The 6,305-nt window shown below is 28.1% G+C and overlaps 1 non-coding gene across 1 annotated transcript; it reads right to left on the bottom strand.

The window, feature by feature from the left end:
* Positions 1 to 1,054: 1,054 nt before the first annotated feature.
* TRNAT-UGU (transfer RNA threonine (anticodon UGU)) lies at positions 1,055 to 1,126 on the bottom strand. The gene has a single exon. It is a non-coding gene; the product is annotated as a tRNA-Thr (tRNA).
* Positions 1,127 to 6,305: the final 5,179 nt, after the last annotated feature.

Here is a 6,305-nt window from a genome sequence, read left to right as displayed (position 1 = left end):
TTATTCTTAATACGTCTTGATTAGTACATAATTAAATTAATCATAACTAATCATCAATCCTACATAATTTAATTAGTCTAATTGACTTCCATTAGAACTCAATTAATTATATTTAAATTTATCATTTTGAATCAGGTTTTTAATCAAACTCCAAAAAGGCTCCAAATATTAAATTAAACTTATTTACATCTTCAATTTTGGTTTCTTAAATCATTAAGGCTTTCAATTTCATATTAAACTTCTAAATCTTCGTCAATAAATTACATATTCAATTGAACACCTCATAAATAAATTTAATTCATAATAATTTTAATTCCCAATTCTCATAACTTAATTAACTCCAATTCGGACCCAATTAACCAAATCTCAATTTTATAAATCTGAATCGAATATTTAATTAAACTCCCATATGGTTCAATACTCTAGATTAAAATAATTCAATTCACCATTTGTACTCTCTTGAGCCATTTAGGCTTTTAATTTATAATTCTAAAATAAATCCTCAATAGAGTCGTATACGAATCAGTGTCTATAATTTTCATTAATCTCAAATTAAATTAGAATAATTGACAATTAAAATTAAAATCTCCTTAATTAATTAAGTGCTAATCATTATACGTGGTGGGGTCGTTATAAATAAAATTGTAATAATACATATTTTTAAATTGTAAAGAAATGAAAATGTTGTGTAAATAGGTCGCTGTTTCTTGTCAAGGAAAGTCAGGCAAAAAACTATTTATCATTTTTTCATATTACATTTAGGTAATGTTTGGTTTATTGGAATAGAATGATATGAGATGACAAATAAAGTATAATATAAGAGAAGGTAAATATATCATTTTTCAACATTATAATGAATAAATTCTAGAGTGAAAATTAACCATTAATGAGATACTGTAAGTTTGGAAAATATTGTGTTGACAATATGGAAATTAACTTTATAAATAAGTAGAAAATATGATAATTTAATTTTCAAAATTTGATTAAAAAATAATAGTAATAGTAATACTAAAATAAAAATGACACAACCAAGACAAAATCAGTGAAAAAAAGGTGCCCTCACGCAGGATCGAACTACGGACCTTCAGTTTACAAGACTGACGCTCTACCACTGAGCTATAAGGGCTTTGTCGACAGTGGATGGGACGTTTTAAATATATATTATTAAATACCATCAATAATAATTTCTATAATTTACATTGGCAGCCCTTGAAATTAAGAAAAATTAAAATAAGCTCAACAAATTATACCAATCTCCATTTAATAAGGTTAAGGCTACGTGAAGTTATGCAGATGATTTATAAACAGATAAGCAAATAAGTAAAAGTAAAATATACATTTCAGTATATAAAAAAAAGATAATATAATTTTGCTATTAATACAACCAACAAATTATTAATAAAAATGTGTAAAATGTTCTGTGAATTAAAAACTAAAATGAAATCAATGCAATTATGCTAAATTAGTAAGGTTGATGTATTTTTTTTTTTCTTCAAATTTCAAGAAATATCAATTTAATATGGAAGGTATTCGGATCAAGCCCTTACCACCTGGGGACAATAAGATTGCCAAAAGAAAAAAAAATGATCTAGCTGACACATTTATCTTCAAAGTTTATTGAACAGTGGGTAAACTGAATTTGATCAACAGCAATGCTAGGGGGCCATAAATTATGTGGCTTAAATGACCCGAAACTGTCAAAACGACGTCGTTTTGGGTGTAAAACAAGCCAAAACGACATCGTTTTGACAGTTTCGGGCCATTTGAACCACAGAATTTATAACCACCAAACATTTTCCTTTGATCAAATAGTGAGCTAGCATTGTTTTTATTTTTATTATTTGTTATTGACACAGCTAGCATCGTTGATGAAATAGTGCAGCTTGCCTCCATAACTTAATCGGATTGGACAGTGTTGTTTGGCTTGTGAAAGCTCACTACGCGTTTTGATAATCTGAACTGTTCAATATGGAGAACTCGTCGAGTATTATATGTCTGTAAAAAATTACGTTGATCGGATATCGATAGCTATCTCATCTTATCAGTTTTGTATAAAAAAAACAGACGGTGAATAAATTAAAGGTTGACAAAAAACTGATACAATGAGACAGCTATCGATATTCGATCAACGTGATTTTTTACAGGCATATAGTGCTCGACGAGTTCTACACACTGAACGGTTTGGATTATCAAAAAGGGACCCGTGATCAAGTTGACACATTTATATTCAAAGTTGATCTAAGCCTAAATAAATAAAGAATTTTGAAAAAAATAGTTAATAAATTGGAAATAGTTATACATTATTTACATTTTAAAAAAATATTATACCTTTTTAAATTATAAATAGACTAATGTTTCACCCGTGCTATGCGCAGATTGTGTTTATAATTATTTATATATATATGAATTGTTATTTTTAAATGTCTTTTTTTTGGCACACATAAAAAGAAATATTACAAATGCAGCGTATCTTCAATCAATTATTTTATGTTTGCTTTTATTCAAAATTTAAAAATAATATACGGGAAAAATTTATAACTAAATTAAGAAAAAATTTATTCCTAATGACATTTTTTTACTTCTATATAAATACTTAAAAAAATAAATTTGAAAAAGGTAGTCAATATATTATTATACATTAAGTAAAAAAATGTGATTAGCAATTATGCTTACATAAATTTACTATAGTTTTAATTTCAAATTAAAAAAAAAAACTATTTTAAAAACATTTTATTTATAGTAGCAAATAGAATTTTCTTAACAAAAAGAAAAGTTTTAAAATTTTGTTACAAATTTTCAAATGTCTATTGTTAAACATTCTATTTTATTTGCTTGTTTGTTTGCGTGCTTGTTTTGGGAGTTTTGATTTTTTATTTTTGCTCCACATTCATCGTATTATTTTATTTATTTTTGTTCTTCTTGCTTGATTGTCGCATAATACTTCTTTCATAGTGCATCTCCGAGTGTATTAATGAAAACATCATATACTTAAAATGCACAAAATTACAATATATAGAAAAAATAATATGATTTACTTATTTATTTATTGCCCAAAACTAATATGATTTAATTGCCCAAAACTAAAATCACTTTAAGAAAAAATAAAAAATAAAAACAAAAATGAAATTGTTTGAAATATAAAATGATTTACTTATTTATTTATTAATTTTTAAAAATAAACTTTAAAAAAAAAACAAAGAAAACTGTATAAAAAAAAAGTACAAAAACTAAACATAAAATATAATATAAAAAAATAAATGAATTATAGGATTTTCAAGAAGTGAGACTTACAAATAAATTTTGTAATATCTTGTGTATTCATATACTTTTTGTGTATGTTTTTTTGTAATTCTAATCCCGAGAATGACATTGAAATAGTCTACACTTCTTGCATTAGGTCCATCTAATAGTTTTAGTAAATACAGATGTAATAAATTTCATAACACAACAAACACTTGTGAGACAATGTATTTAAAAATAAATAAAAGCAACGTTCAATGATGATATAGAAGCACACCTGACGTTTTAATTAGAAGTATAACCAAATAAATCTCCATAGAAGGGGAACATAACCTTTATTTTTCATCACAACAATTACATAACTCAATATATAATTTTAATGTCTCTTACATTTCCACATGTCTAATTCTCTATCAATATTAAAATGAATGCCTGAAAAAAATAATAATAATAAAAAAAAAATAATAAAAAAAAATTGAGAAGACAAAAAGATGTGGTTTTACACATTTCAATTGCTGAATTCTATTAATTAATGGTTATTAGGCTTCAATGGTCGGGTTTCTAATATTTGTTAGTCATTAAAGTTGAGTTCTTTGATTTCAACTATAATCACTTTATAATTTGAGATTGGTCATGTGTCAAGTGTTTACACAAATACTTGACACATGGTATGAGCTTCAATTGTATGATCATTATGTGTTATCATTTTTTTGGTACCATAGAGTTACCTTGATATGGATGATTATTTGTGTTATAATGAGACTTATATTCTTTCATCCTATATGTTGTACCATACTCCCTCATTGTGCTTGATTTTGTTGAAAATGTCATTGGGGGAGAAAAAGAGACTTGATTGTTTTAGTATTTCTGATTATTTTGGTATCTCTATACTTTTGGTATCTTAATTCTTACAACATGACCTTTGAGCTAATTAGTTATTGATAATGCAAGAGGAAGATCGTTTTCCTCAAGGAAGAGTAACTTGAACTTTAATTCCATATTTATACTCTTGCTTGGCAACCTTGTTTGATCTATGCACTATTATGTCTATTATAATCTTGAAATTGGTATGCTCTTACTAAGAAATTGAGAATTAGATCATGCTCAAATGTTTCTCATATACTCATTAACAATTTGGTCTTTCATTATTATTTTTTGTTTGGGCTTAATTTTCTTATTTTTTTCTCTGCTTTTTATTTTCATTTTTCAATACTTAAACATAAACAAAACAACAAATCAAAATATAAATATTTACATAACAAAACCAAAAAAAAAAAAAAACCTTTCATTTTTTTTTACGGCCACACGCCGATCAAAATAAACATAAAAAAAAAAAAAAAATCCTTCATTTTTTTCCGGCCATACGCTGATCTTACTTACTCGCCTCTTCCATCGTTTTCTTCTTCTTTTTATCATCTTGGGCGACCCTTGATGCCCCTACCCCCGTACTTTCGTCGAGAGCGACGACTCCCCATTGACTATCAAAGGCCAAAAATGACATTGCTCCAAATCAGGCCATGGAGGTGGTCTTCCGTTTAAGCTCTTTATTTTCAACTTTCAGTGCGCCTATTTCTGCTCGTGCATCATTGTACATGCGCTGGAGCAGAGAGAGTTGGGCATTGACTTGATAGAGTTCACTCGTCCTGTTCTGTAGTCAGTGAGCCAATTTTGTGACTACAGTCACCGTCTTCATACAGGACGTCAGTGTGAAAAGATTGGCTTCAATGTCTGATTGAGCTACCATTATTTGCTCAATCGACATCATAGGAAGGTTGGGAATAGTAAGAGCCGAGGCACTTGGCCCAGCAGGGCTTACAGGATCATTCAGGTCCGAAAAGAGAGTAAGGGGATGGGACGAGGCCATGTAGTAGGAGAGAGAGATGTAATCGAAAGGCGAGTCGTTTTTGGCAGCCTTTCTGCTCTGCTTAGTCTCTCTGTTCTGTCTCTCGAGGAAGAAGAAGATCGAAGAGAATGATGAAGAAGAGATAGAAGAGAGTGAGGTGAAGAAGAAGAAGAAGAAGCAGACGAGTGTGATTAAGAAGAAGGCTGAAGAGAAGAGGCCGAAGAGAAAAAGACAATGAGGGAGAGATAGCCGAAACGAGCGACAATCGAGGAGAGCTGCTTTTGTCGGCCAATGAAGCAAAAGCTAAGCCGCGTGGCAACTGCATTTTGCGAAAAAAGAGAGATGCGCGAGATAGTTGTATGTGTATGCATATATGTATATATATGTTTTGATTATCTATTTTTTGATGCCATTTATCTCTATAATTTTCCTCCTCCTCCTCCTCCAGATTCTGACCCATAATTTCCTTTTGATAATGTCACAAAAGGAGAAAACTTATGATGTTATGATGTTATATATTATGGTATTTTTTTCAAATTATGGCATTATTTTCAAATTAATCTGATGTTATGTATTATAGTTTGATATCTTAGTCTCATATCATGTCTCTAATTAAAACTTATTTATTACACATGTGTTAACCTATGTATTTAAAAATGAATTCAGGGAGCATGACTTGAGTGAGAGATTTTCTTACTCCCAAATCAAATCAAAACATCATTGTATGCCATCATCAAAAAGGGAGAGATTGTTAGACTTATTTATTTTGATGATTTATTTAATTATGTTTTAATTTATTTGAAAGAGGAAATTAGAATCCAAAATTTATTTTGATGATTTATTTAATTATGTTTTAATTTATTTGAAAGAGAAAATTAGAATCCAAAATTTATTTTGATAATTTATTTAATTATATTTTAATTTATTTGAAAAAGAAAAATAGAATCCAAAATTTATTTTTATGATTTATTTAATTATATTTTAAATCTAAAATTTATTTTGATGATTTATTTAATTATGTTTTAATTTATTTGAAAGAGAAAAATAGAATCAAAATTTATTTTATCCCATTATTTCTCACCCAAACCTTTATCTTAAATATCGTTAAAATGTATTTAATATTTGATTAAATCAGGAGTTCAAACAGACCAAAACAAAGATTCAAACAGCCCAGCACAGTAGCAGGCCAAAAGGTTCAAAGGGTTCAAGTGAAAGATATTCA

The sequence above is a fragment of the Camellia sinensis genome, chromosome 6 (assembly GCF_055761805.1).
Source record: "Camellia sinensis isolate YWXY chromosome 6, ASM5576180v1, whole genome shotgun sequence".
Lineage (NCBI taxonomy): Eukaryota > Viridiplantae > Streptophyta > Magnoliopsida > Ericales > Theaceae > Camellia > Camellia sinensis.
This window is presented reverse-complemented; position numbering and strand designations above follow the sequence as displayed.